Source organism: Ruditapes philippinarum, unplaced genomic scaffold (genome assembly GCF_026571515.1).
Source record: "Ruditapes philippinarum isolate M1 unplaced genomic scaffold, ASM2657151v2 ctg6387_1_1_1_1, whole genome shotgun sequence".
In the NCBI taxonomy this organism is placed as follows: Eukaryota; Metazoa; Mollusca; class Bivalvia; order Venerida; family Veneridae; genus Ruditapes; species Ruditapes philippinarum.
In genome coordinates this window covers 20,006-34,043 of record NW_026853830.1, presented here as the reverse complement: position 1 = coordinate 34,043, position 14,038 = coordinate 20,006, and the positions used below count along the sequence as shown (strand labels likewise).

The 14,038-nt window shown below is 30.3% G+C and overlaps 2 non-coding genes across 2 annotated transcripts; both read left to right on the top strand.

Annotated features, from left to right (window-relative positions):
- The first annotated feature begins 1,202 nt into the window (after positions 1–1,202).
- Trnaq-cug (transfer RNA glutamine (anticodon CUG)) lies at positions 1,203–1,274 on the top strand. The gene has a single exon. It is a non-coding gene; the product is annotated as a tRNA-Gln (tRNA).
- Positions 1,275–13,669: 12,395 nt separating this feature from the next.
- Positions 13,670–13,741, top strand: Trnaq-uug (transfer RNA glutamine (anticodon UUG)). The gene has a single exon. It is a non-coding gene; the product is annotated as a tRNA-Gln (tRNA).
- The last annotated feature ends 297 nt before the right edge of the window (positions 13,742–14,038 follow it).

The following is a 14,038-nucleotide window of genomic DNA, read 5'->3' as shown; positions in this document are numbered from 1 at the left end:
AATTTAAACCATACTGACTATCTGTATGTATTTTCCTGTATAAGTTTATTTTATATACTATAATTCATCTTACGCAGCGACTGCGTTTAGATTTTTTTCTATAACAGTTTGAGATTGATACATATGGAATTTTGCATGACTAGAGTTGCGTCAAAAAATCATTTTTTTCTATTTTTATGACAGCCACACTTTATCCTTGCATATCGTGGCTACTTCCTTAAAAAAAGACACTTCAAAAAAAAAGTTGCCTGGACTAGAATTTGAACCTTAGTCCTCTCACACCCTTTTAATGCGCTGTAATTCGTTAAATGCCTACATTAAAAATTATTCTTTCTTTTAAATTGCTGGTTTTTAAGGCAGTTTTGAGTGAGAACTACTTTGCGTTGTTAGGTCTGTTAGGAAATTTTGTGTTAGACCGTGGATGTTAGCTTTGTATTTACTGATCATGCGATCAGAAAATACAAAAATAGGAACGGTTTTGTCCTTGTTGAAAGATGAGCATGACCATTACAGATATTTAACATGGAAGGTGTGAATTAAAGTAAAGCATAGGTCTGGAATATTTGTATAAGTGATAAGTGTGAGTTTCCACACTGAACCATCAAGTCATTGTAATTATTATCACAATTTATATGACTAACTACATGCAATATAAATGTGTTAAATGATAATTTCTTTAAAAGAATTTATAGAAAACGACTATTAAGCTATGAACAAATAAAATCAAACGATTCCTCTCAAATAAGGTTCAGTATGATATATAAAAACACCATAGAGTTTCTAAGATGTACTTAATGGTAAGCATTCTGGACTTTGACTTTAAATATTTTATGAGTGGCGGTAGCAACGAGTGAAATATAATAATTTCATACCACAGAAAGTATAATAAATCCCGTTTTTTAGATAAAGAACTTGATTTTTTCTGTTTGTTATATACACTTTTCTCTTTCTTGACAATATAATTTGAAAAACTTACCCTTTGGCTGGCTTTAGAAGAAATAAGTGCAGCAAATAAAGAAAATATGTTTCACTGCAATGAAAAAAATATCTATAATAAATAGCAATATTTCTGTGTTTATTTTGGTATTTGACTTACATGTCACAGCAGATAAAGTTTGGAAAAAAATCAGAAAACATATTTCATAAGTTGTCATAAAAATAATTAGTCATATATCTAGTCATTTTCCATGAATAAGCAACTCGGTTCCATGGTGTAATGGTTAGCACTCAGGACTCTGAATCCTGCGATCCGAGTTCAAATCTCGGTGGAACCTAACATTTTCTTTAAATATGTCATTTACAGATCTGCAACAATATAGGATAAATATCTTGAAATTAATTTTTGGTATGAGAAAAAGAATACATTTTCTTTTAATTTCAATAGATGACGGTTATTTAGTCATGTTTACCTTAGGTAGGCCGTCGAGAAATACGTGCTTTTGCAATAATAATCTATTTACATTAGTTTTGTCCGACATAATTGTATAATTTTAAACTACTTATGTACACTAAACGAACATTTAAAGCTGGGGATATTCAACTTTTATTTAAATTTAATTCCTTTTCATTACAAGATGTAAGTGTGTTAATTTAAGAAATGCAAATACTTGAATTTTATAAAGGTATGTCGCTAAATGTACGATTGATTTAAATAGAAACGTTTAATGTTTTACATATATATGTTATAGTGCCGTGTTTATTACAAATTGTTAATTGTACGATGTAAAAAATAAGGCTTTCGAAGCCTTATCTTTATCTATTAGCTTTATTTTTTTCTAATGTCTGTTTCGATGTTGTTATTATTGCTGAAAATGAAACTAATTTGCAGTAAATGTTAAACCACCTAACTTACTGAAACCTTTAATAAAAAACGTAGATAATACATAGTAGTCTCTTAGAATGTCTATGTGCATTGTACATGCCTATGTATAAATTTTATTTCTTGATGTTATGAATTGTACAATGACGAAACTTAAATAAAACATTAAATATATATAACTTGATTTACAATGAAAATGCAAGAAAGCAGTTTATATAAAATCACTGAGAACTTAAATCCTTAATTTAAATGATCGTTACCATTTATTTACACAATACATTTGTATATTTTTACTTCATTGTAACGTTAAAATGAAAACGACGTTATGCAGTTCATTAAAACCAACAACATAAATATGATAACCATGCAAAACAAATACCTGAAGAGCGGCCAATCAATGTTAGATGAAGACAATAATGTCCCATGTGAAACCAGTACCGGTGAGTTCCAGGATTTGTGGGCAGGCGAATAATGTTGCAAAAGTTGTTGCAAATATTTGTTTCGAGAAATATCTTTAAAAAATAAGATTAATTACTGTGACGGAAAACAACAGACAACATAGAAGTATGAAGACGTAACTTGTAGGTTGAAAATTTAGTTGGTAAAGACGCCAGTATAACTTACATAGGAGCTCTGGCTTTAAACGAAACATAGACAAGAAAATAACTTATTTGTCATTACTTTTTAAATATCGAATTTCACAGTTTATTCTATTCCACAGAAGAACAATTTTTCATATAAAACGTTTTGGACAAATGGCAGTGATGTTAAATAAGGCCAAATTTCAATAATCAATTTCTGTTGAAATAAATGCCTTGTCATAATTCTGCCTGTTTCCAGAACCCTCGTATAAAAATGTATATTCTCAGATCACAACATTCTACTAAATAAAACAAAGAAAATGAACTTGTTTATGTGTAAACCTTAATGATTGTGTCGTGAAGTAATACTTATCGGTTAAACATTTATCATTTTAAATAATGACCGACAAAAACTTTTCTTGATTTTGTAAATTTATGTGGGCTTCTTGTGCAAGTGTCAGTCAACAAGATTAACATTATGACCTATATCAATAAGGTGAAATACGAATTATAATAACAAGTAAATATTATGTCTTTATTGGTAAAATTACTTATCGGTGCCCTTTACTTTTCAAACTTAGGCGAGACTGGTTCTAATAGATTAAGGCGTCAATACTGATGTTTTCTTTTCATCAGAATAGCAGTCTAACACGCAGATAACAAGATGAAGTTAATGTAGGTCAATGTCAAAATATACCATATATAAGTAATTATATTTTAGCATTGATATACGAGCATATAAAATCTTATTATCTTTGGAAAAATAAAGATAAGTGGTTTAGATTCTTTAACAAATGATTTAAAGGTATAACGTCTGACAATGATACTAACTTTTTCCAATATTGGCTTTCTATACGGGTCTAGACATCTCCACCCGCAATAGCTTCCAACAAATCTTAAACGAGATCTCGCGTGATTTCTTGACGTTACTTCAATCAAAACAATGACGTCGTAAAATTCCGCAATATACGAGCATTCAATTATTTTATTGCACGCAATACATTGATACTGTGTATATAACGGACTCAACTGTTATTTGTCTTTAATTGGAAAAGTTGTTCTTTAGGTTTCTTTTTGAATAGTTAATTGGTCAGCATTCTTTACAGTTTTCTCTCCATCAGTTAAACAGTAACGAAGCTTTCATCTTATCTTGATTTTCATAGGCGATACGTTTTCAATCGTTTCTTTAATCATGATCTTTTATTTCCATCTTTTTCACCAGACATCTTTACTTCTTTCATTTGTGACTCTTAACAAATTGTTATCCCGAAACACTTTATGGACGTATAGATAAATGTCACCAACGAGCTAGTTATTTTCAGTAATGATTACAATTAAGTAGTGATATACCAATATGCATTGTCAACTCCCTACCAACAAAAGCTGCATTGTCTATATTACACCATGACTTGTACTTATTCGGATGCAGAAAATCTTTAACGACATCTAGCGTGTGTTCGTTTCGTTTAATTTCAAATCAAAACAAGGACGTCGTAAAATTTCGCGATAAATGAGCATTTAATTACTAATATATTACATTTCAATACACGCATAGTGGGTTCGATTAGTTATTGTCTTTAATTGAAAAATTTATTCTTAACGTTCATTTATTTGTTTAAATAATTCATTTGTTAGTGTTCCTCTCTAGTTACATTTTTCATCAGTAAAACATTAATGAACGCTTTCATCTTGCATTGATTTTTATCAGCGATACGTTTTCAATCGTCTCATTAACCATGATCTTTTATTTTCGGTTTTTCGATTTTTACCAATACTCGTCCGCCTTCCTTTTATCAAAACTGACTCTTAATAAATAGTTGTCCAGATTCACTATAAAGAAGTATAAATAAATATTGATAATGGGTTCATTTACTTGAACAATGACTACAATTAACGCCTAGGAATTGATATATATTAATTGTCAACGCCACACCCAACAATGGCATATATATCGGATATATTGTCTAGTTTGGACAACATTTAGAGCGGTATTTGTCAAACATTATGTTGTAGTATTCCTCTACAAATTTGTATGTGTCTCGCGTGAAAGTGAAATCTGTTGCCACAAGCTGGTTTTCGTTCCTAATTCATTATGCCTCAGAAATGAATAAATATTTGCTTCTATAGAAAGGTCAAAGATGAGTTTTATAACATTAAAATAATAGTTTTAGAGCATGACAGATGCTGGTTACCTAAAAAAAGTAGCGCTAAATGCAAAATTATATGTGATAAAAGTAGCAAAATGTAAACAAAGTAGTATTTTTACTTCCATACAATATAAATGTAGAATTTACAAAAAAAGCAGTAGAAGAAGAAGCCAGTTCAAGTAACTGGCACTTGGGTAACGTGATGGAAACAATAAAATAATACCAAAAATAAAAAAAAAGTTCAAAACGGCAGAATTGAAAATGTAACAGGCTCAGTTTGATTGAGTCTGTTCATGGACAGCACTGGAAAGTGCAAGTTACTGTCCACGTCCCCTAGAACCCGTTTAAGCAGACTTCAACATTTAAACATGAAAATGGTGAAATTTTGAATTTAGAAATCATCCGCAGATATACAGCGGTTATCATGGAACCTTCAATAAGACACGTTAGTGCTATTTAATGAAAAGCAGCGGTGTATGGTCCAAATAAAAGAAATGCGTGTCTATATACATGGAGATTATCTGACAAGCACGTGGCAAGAGGAGCTATTCTTTTTTAACATGGCAAGAATAGCTAAGATACGTTTTAGCATTTGTTACATTGACATTTTTAGATTACATGTTCTGACGAATTTATGAACTTTGACAAAACTTAATGTAATTTTGTTGTGAATAATGCTTCCGAGGGATCACTTTGTTTCCAGATTTTTATACTGCAGTGTTGTTATATTTTTTCTTGTCCTTTGCGATCATTAATGCCAGCACTATTAAGTTTTGAGAATTGAGTACCGCTTATTCATTATCCTTCATGTACAGACTCAATCAAACCGAGTCTGCAATTTTCATGTAATTTTATTGTGATTGATGCTTCCGAGGGATCACTTTGTTTCCAAAATTTTAAAACAAAACAAGTTTCATTATTTAAGTGGAAATTGATTAAAGATTGTTTTAATATTTTTTACCTTGAACGAAATTTTGAGCCCAGTTTTGACATATGCTTTTTTATATTTCTCTACAACTTAAGCTTCTTAATCTTTCTTTTTATTTTCAAATTCCGGATATTTCCTGAATTTATGAATGCATTCTCCTTTTTGTTATTGTAATTTATTATTTCAACTAAAACATTGTTAAATGAAAAATAATCTTTCAGAAATGTGAATGTAAGACATGTACGTGTAAATACATGCAATTAGAGCCTAGATGAATGTGTTGAATTTTTTTCTTTTAATAAGGATTGGTTTAAACTCACTTTTATTACAGGGTTAACAATGTCATTATATAAATGTATTGTTTATTTTACATTTCAAACATATTCTCATTGTTATAACAGTTAAAACTTCTCCAGATTGACAAACTGAGATAAAAAAAAGTCATTTATTGCTTAAATACTTATAGATTTAATTCACTTTTCGTGTTCATTTGCACACACGTTGGTAAATATTTGAATTAATGTAGACATTGCAGTGACCATGAATAAGATAAATTTGATTTCATTTTAACACACATTCTCATTTCTTTATCTCCCAGCTATATTGTTGTGTTTATTTGATTAATGATTCACTCTCTTAGACAGATAATTGAAAATAATTGTATCGTCATCTTCTTTTGACGGTTGGTTTTAATAAGCCTTATGCTGAATTATTGTTGTTTGCTATGCCTGATATAGATGAAATATTTTGCCAGCCTTCCCTGCTTCAGTAATGTCTCCAACAGCTGTAAGTATCGGTTTTTTTTATCGTGCTTGGGATTGAGAAAATTGTGATGATGACTATTGAAATATTTTGCTATCTTTCCTTTTTCCAATGCTGCCTTTAGGAGTTGCCGGTTTGGGTATCTTAGTTTTTTTCTATTGTGCTTAAAGTGGACAAGATTGTGATGATGATGTGGCGTTACCTATGTATTTATGTTAATGCTGTGCATTTTATTTTAGCATGTATACGTTCAGGTTTCTTGAACCAATTATTTGGCCTCTAAGTGCAGATCTGGACTAACATCACTGTCCATTGTAGAAATTCTATAAATATATCTATAGTTTTTTATTGAAAATATATATATGATTCATTCATACTTTTCTCACTCTCTGTATTTCATATTCGATTGAACATAAAGAGAACTTAAGTGAGTGACAAAACCTTGATATTTTTACAGCATGAAGTTATAAATATAAATTTAACTAAGCCTGACTGAAAGTGTGGGATTTATACACTTATTGACATTCTACACATATATCTATATATTTTATTGAAAATTCATATAAGTACATATGTGCGATTTATACCTTTTACACTCACTGTTTTTCATATTCAATTTAACAGAAATTTGAGTTCGGTCATTCGACACATAGACGATTAAATTTATATTTAGATATTGGATGTATATATTCCAATTTTTTTCTCCCGTTGAAAGTAACCTTTTGTTTAAGGTATTACATGTTTAAGGTATTACATGTATATTATTCGATACATATACAATTAAATTTACACTTTGATATTGGTATATGTTCCAAATTTTTTACTGATGAAAGCGGTTTTACTTAATGATGTCGAAACTCATGTACATCTTCACATATTTACAAAAGTCACACTTTGTTTAAGGTATTATTTTATTTGAGACATATATAACTAAATTTTACTTAAATATTGGATGTAAATGTTCCATTTTTTCACCGTTGAAAGCGGTATTACTTAATGATGTTGAAACTCGTGTACATCTACACATATGTACAAAAGCCATTTTGTTTAAGATACAGTGCATTTGTGATAACTGCACTCACAAACTACATATGATGATGTGCCTTTATAAACTCAAAAACTACATATACTTGTAGATGATTGTTTTGTTTCGTTTTTTTTTTTGTAGGGTACAACTAAAGCAACCATGCAAATATTTTTCTAAACATTAGTTTAATGTTATTTATACATTGAACACTGAAATTATACTTGAGATTTTTTGTGCATATCTAAATGTAATATATGTTTTAATTACAAAAGTAAGGTTATTTAGTTTAACATGCGCAATTAATAAATAAAAACATGAACTTTTTGAAAATTTAAAATTTGTGTTCATACATTAAGAAATATTTGCAATGTCTTATATACTGTATACATATTTACATACAAACTGCTGTGTTAAGTTAGACGTTAAGCAAGACTAAACCTTAGTCAGCGGTATTTTTTGCTACCTCTGAATTTTTTGGGGTTTTTTTTGTATATATAATGCTAAGTCAAGCATCATTATAAAAACTCCACTTAACGGGTTTTTCATTTTTTAAAGTATGAGTCAATCATTCACTTTTTTTGGTTCAATATGTACGTGTCTTCAAAAATTGATTATAGTTGATTTACATTTGGTACTTGTGTTATATGGTAATTTACTTCTTTCAAACCAATGTCGAGTATTCATGGCAATACAAAGGTTATCTAATTCTGACTTAGAATGTCAAATGGTATAACAATAGCTAGTTTAAATGTACAGGGGATCGGGGACAGTCGGAAAAGAAAAGATGTATTTGGTTATATTCGTGATAAGAAATTTAATATTTATTTTTTGCAGGACACACACTTTACAGACAAAGAATCTAAAATTATTAGAAGTCAATGGGGTTATGAAGCTTACTTTAGCAACTATAGTAGTCAGTCGAGAGGTGTTGCCATTTTAATCAACAACAACTTTGAGTTTAAATTACACTCCGTTGAAAAAGACAACGCGGGGAATCTTTTAGTTGTACATTGCGCTATAGCAAGTATAGATATGTCTTTAATATGTGTTTATGGCCCAAATAGAGACGATCCGGATTTTTATAACAGTTTAAATGAGATACTCCGTCGTCTGAATAATAAATGTATAATTGCGGGTGATTTCAAACTTAGTACTTAACCCAGATATTGACTGTTTTAATTATGTTAACATAAATAATCCGAGGGCGAGAGACACAGTATTAAGTATTATTTTGGAACACAATTTAATAGACTGTTGGCGTGAACAGAATCTAGAATCTAGACAATATACATGGTTTAAACGTAATCCAGTAAAAAAAGCGCGTTTAGACATGTTTTTGATCTCGAGCGACTTATTTTTAGATATTGCGGACACTTGTATTTTGCCGGGTTATCGCTCGGACCATTCAATTGTTATATTAACGTTAAAACTGGGTGAATTTAAGGCAGGTAAATCCTATTGGAAATTTAATAATTCGCTATTGAAAGATGTCGAGTATGTTAAACAAATTAAACAATTAGTACAGCATATTATTCAACAGTATGCCTCGGATGATCAAAATCAATCAGTAAACGACTCTGTTACTAATCAAAATATTTCGCTATCTATTGATGATAAGTTATTCTTAGAGACATTGTTAATGCAAATTCGCGGTCACACAATCTCTTATGCCACTTTTAAAAAACGACAGGAAAATATCAATGAGAAAACACTTATTAAAGACATTGAAATTTTACAACAGTGCACTAATACAGATAATGAAAATGCCTTGTTAAATAAGCAACAAGAACTTCAAGATATAAGGAAAAAAAGGTTAGAGGGCTCCTTAATAAGATCGCGAGCAAAATGGGTATTAGAGGGAGAAAAACCGACCAGATACTTTTGTAACCTAGAAAATAGGCATTTCGTTTCAAAAAATATGGCAACCCTTTTTAACAAAACGGGTGAAATTATAAATAATCAAAAAGCTATTTTAACGGAAACCATGAGCCATTATAAGTCCTTATACTCTGCAAAGATTACTAACACAGTTAATTTAGATAACCTGTTTCTTGATATAAATGTAACAAAACTTTCTGAGACGACAAAAAATAGTTTAGAGGGTTTCATTTCTCGAGAAGAGGCTTTAGCAAGTTTAAAACGAATGGCAAATGATACTTCGCCTGGTATAAATGGTTTTACTTCGGCGTTTTTTAAATTTTTTTGGATTGATATAGGAGATTTTGTTTTGCGTTCAATTAATTACTCATATACCACAGGAGAACTCTCGCAATCCGATAAATTAGGTGTTATCACATGTATACCGAAAGGTGACAAAGATAAACGTCTCTTAAAAAATTGGCGTCCGATTTCCCTACTTAATATTACATATAAAATTGCATCCGCGTGTATTGCCAATAGAATTAAATCTGTATTAGACAAATTGATAAGTGAAGACCAAAGTGGATTTATCCCGGGGAGATTTATAGGAGATAATATTCGTTTAATTTATGACTTAATGTTTTATACTGAACAAAATAATATTCCCGGAATGATATTACTAGTCGACTTCGCTGCGGCATTTGATTCCGTGTCTTGGGACTTTATGATTTCGGTTCTGAAATTTTTCAACTTTGGTGACTCTATTGTTTCATGGGTAAAACTATTTTATACAAACATACAATCATCTGTTGTTGTTAATGGCCACCTCTCCGACTGGTTCCCCTTATTTCGAGGCTGTAGACAAGGGGACCCCTGTCACCGTATATTTTTGTCCTGTGCGCGGAGATTCTTGCTTTACTTATAAAAAAAATAGTAATATCAAAGGTATCAAAATTAAGGGTATAGAGTATTTGATGTCACAATACGCAGATGACACCTCTTTGATATTAGACGGTTCTGAAAAATCCCTCGTTCATACTATGAAAGTTTTAAATTTTTATGCAGATATCTCTGGTTTAAAAATAAATGTTGACAAAACTAGGGCGTTATGGATAGGAGCAATGAGAAATAGCGATTTAGAGTTATGTCCGGAAATCGGTGTTAAATGGGACAAAGGTCCATTTAAATTATTGGGAGTAACTTTATCAACAAATATTACATCTATAAGTGATCTTAACTATCCTTCCAAGATAAATGAAGTTAAGACTCTTTTAAAAGTATGGTCCAGAAGATTACTTTCTCCTATAGGAAAGATCACAGTGATTAAGACGCTTGCTTTGTCTAAATTAACTAACCTGTTTTTAACTTTACCAAACCCTAATTCTGAAGTAATTAAAGACCTACAATATGTATTTTTCAAATTTATTTGGAATGATGGACCGGATAAGATAATTAGAATAAAACTCACACAAGATATAAGTAATGGTGGGCTTATAGGGCGGTTGACGTGATACATTTCATTAGTGCTTTGAAAATTACTTGGGTAAGAAGACTTTTCTCTTCAAACACTAAATATGTTTTTTCTTGTACAAGAATTGTGTCCAGCTCTTTATCAGTCGACCAAATATAGTAGTGACTATATGTTACAAAATAAAAGTAGAGTAAATAATTTGTTTTGGAAGAATGTTCTGAGTTCATTTTATTTATTTCAATGTAAGATTTGTACAAGTATTAAGGCAGCTTTCTTGTCGGTTAAATCCTAATTTCAGGATTGCAGGAAAATCGTTGGAATCTAAACACTACTTAAGAAAATGTGTTATGTTTGTCAACGATTTTGTAAAATGAGTTGTTTCTTAGTTTTCAAGAATTTCAAAAATTATATAATGTTAACCAAAATTTTTGGAATATGAAGGTATAATACGTTCCTTCAGAAAAGCTTTCACGGATTTTCATGTAAAGCAAAACGATATCAAGGTAAAAAAAATCCGATATTGCCAATTGCCATCCAAATACTTAACAAAAGTCGCAAAGGATGTCGGGCAATATACGACGTGCTGGTCAATAATAATCGTCAGACAAAATCAGAAATAAAATGGCAAAATGATTTTTCTAATATTTATCTTAACTGGAAAAGTATCTACTCTCTACCCTTTAAAGTGACTAAGGATCCAAAACTTTTATGGCTTCAATATAGAATAACGCATCGTATTTTAGGTACTAATGTATTACTGAAAAAGATTAATGTTAGGGACAACGACAACTGTACATTTTGTAATATCAATCCAGAAACCATAAAACATTTATTTTGGGAATGTGACATAGTCAACATGTTTATAAGGGAAGTGCAGGGCTGGTTAACAAACAAAATTCCAAATTTATCTTTTCATTTTTCAGAACAATCTGTCATTTTTGGCTGTTCCCGATCCACAGTTCCAGAGAATAATATATTATTATTATTAAAACATTATATTTACAAATGTAAAATGAAGTCCGTATTGCCATGCTTAGAGGCTTTTAAAAATCAATTACTATTTTTGGTTAAAACAGAAACAATTAATGCCAAAAAAATGCTTAGGTTTGAAACAATGCAGGATGTATGGAAAGAATACATAAACTTAATCAATGAAAACGAAAGTACCTAACATTATTAGCTGTAAAAAAATTGTGACACTTATTGTTGTTGTAACTTAACTCTTTAATAATTGAACGTTTGTGCAGAGTAAACTTTGCCTTTTTAAAAAAAATATAATAAGAAAATACATATAGTACTTTGCAAATGTATGAATTTGTGTGTATCACTTCAGAACATTGTTATTACATCAAATTTCATGGTATTGTATTATTGTATTATTTCATGACTTTTATTGTTTGCATTGTACAATAAAGAGAAATAAAAAAAAAAAAAAACATCACTGTCCATCAATCTTATATTTTACTTGTTAACGATACAATATCATTTAAAGCTAGTGACAAATAGCAGTCAAAGATTATGGCATTTACACAAATTAAAACGTGAATAACCACCTTGAATTGAAGCAATGGACATGATAAAGACATAGTTATTGAAGGTCTTTTAAAAAAACAGGCTTCAATTATCAAAGCACAGTTACATACTACATCTATCATAAGCCTTTGGAAGATGCTGTCAATTGTATTACTTTAGATCTAAAAGTATGTATATAAGTCGTTAAAGATTTTCCTGAATCCAATCAAGTACAAGCCATGGTGTAAATATAGACAATGCAGAATTTCGCGGCTTGCTATTGACAATACATATCGGTGTATCACTTCATAGACATTAATTACAATCATTACTCTGAAGTTAACCAGCTGGTTGCCGACATTTATACATACGTCCATAAAGTGTTTCGGGATAACAATTTATTAGGAATCATATATGGAAGAAAGAAATAAAGACGTCTGGTGGATAGATCGAATTGGAAAATAAAAGATCACGGTAACACGACGATCGAAAACGTGTTGTCAATGAAATACCATGCCAGTTGTAAATGTTCATTCATGTTTTACTAATGAAAATTGTAAACAAGGAGGAATACTGTAACAAATAATAAATTTATCAAAGACTCATAAAAATACTTTTTTATTTAAAACCAGATTTAAGTCGATGTGTTAAAATAACTGAATGAGTGTTTTGATTTTGAAGAAACTGATTCGAAATCACGAGAGATCAGTCATTAATCGCACATAATTTGTTAAATAGTACTTGAATCTTGAAACATTTTACTTTCCTTATAATCTTATTACTTTTTTTTTTCTTTTTCAAGTCTGATTTTTTTTTAAATATTATGGCAAATCTGGAGACTTACAGCTTTAAAGTAAAACAAATTAATAAACAGGTAAAGGGGGTAGTCAATTTGTTGTTAATTTGAGTCTGTATGAGGTACGGTGAGGCGCCTAGTAATCAGCGTACGTTGTGATGACTGTAGGCAATACAAAATAAATTTGCCATTAAATGTACATGAAACGTTTCTTCTACAGTTTCATTTAGAAAAATACGGGGCCGCCTTTGAAAATGTCCCAGAACTATTCTTTCCTTCTGTTGATAATTTTTACTTGCTTACTTTAGCATGTCGCCTGTGTCATCATATTGGCACAAGAGACTCATAACATTTTTGTCTTGTTTAATTTTAGTATTTTATATTTGATATAAGAATACATATCAGTTCTGTTGCGTAATCTCAATGAATAAATGCGTGTACTTTCTATACTCACAAGCAATGAAGTAGATAAGCTTGCAATAAAGCATACAGTGATTGGAAGTTATTATTGCGTATTGCCACAAGAAAACATACATATTGAATTATATAGATCCGCAATAAATGAGATTTCGTTTACCGACTGTGGCAACGGTATGTACTCGTTAGAATCAAGCAATAAGAATTCAAATCTCGATTGAAACCATTTACAATTTTCAAGATTTGTTCTTATTAATGTGATTTGAGCGAACCATTCATTATTGGTGCCTTTTTATAACACTTAATAAGCATATCAAAAAGATACTTCACATTTCACACGACATGAGATGGTTCCATGGTGTAATGGTCAGCACTCAGGACTTTGAATCCTGCGATCCGAGTTCAAATCTCGGTGGAACCTTAATTTTATTTTTTTTAAGAAAAGTTACATTATGAACGTTAAAGAGAAACAGAAATATTTTTACTTCTTTAGAAAGGGCAAATATGAATTTAAAATGCTAAAATAATGGTTTAAAGATAATGTTAGAAACTTATAAACTAACAAAAATATTGATAAATGTCAAATAATTTGTCATAAAAGAAGCAAAATGTAAACAAAGTAGTATTTTGACTACCATACAAAATTCGGATTCACTATACATGTAACTGTATTGTGCCGCTAAGCAACTGATGAAAAGATGGTTCAAGTAATTGTCCA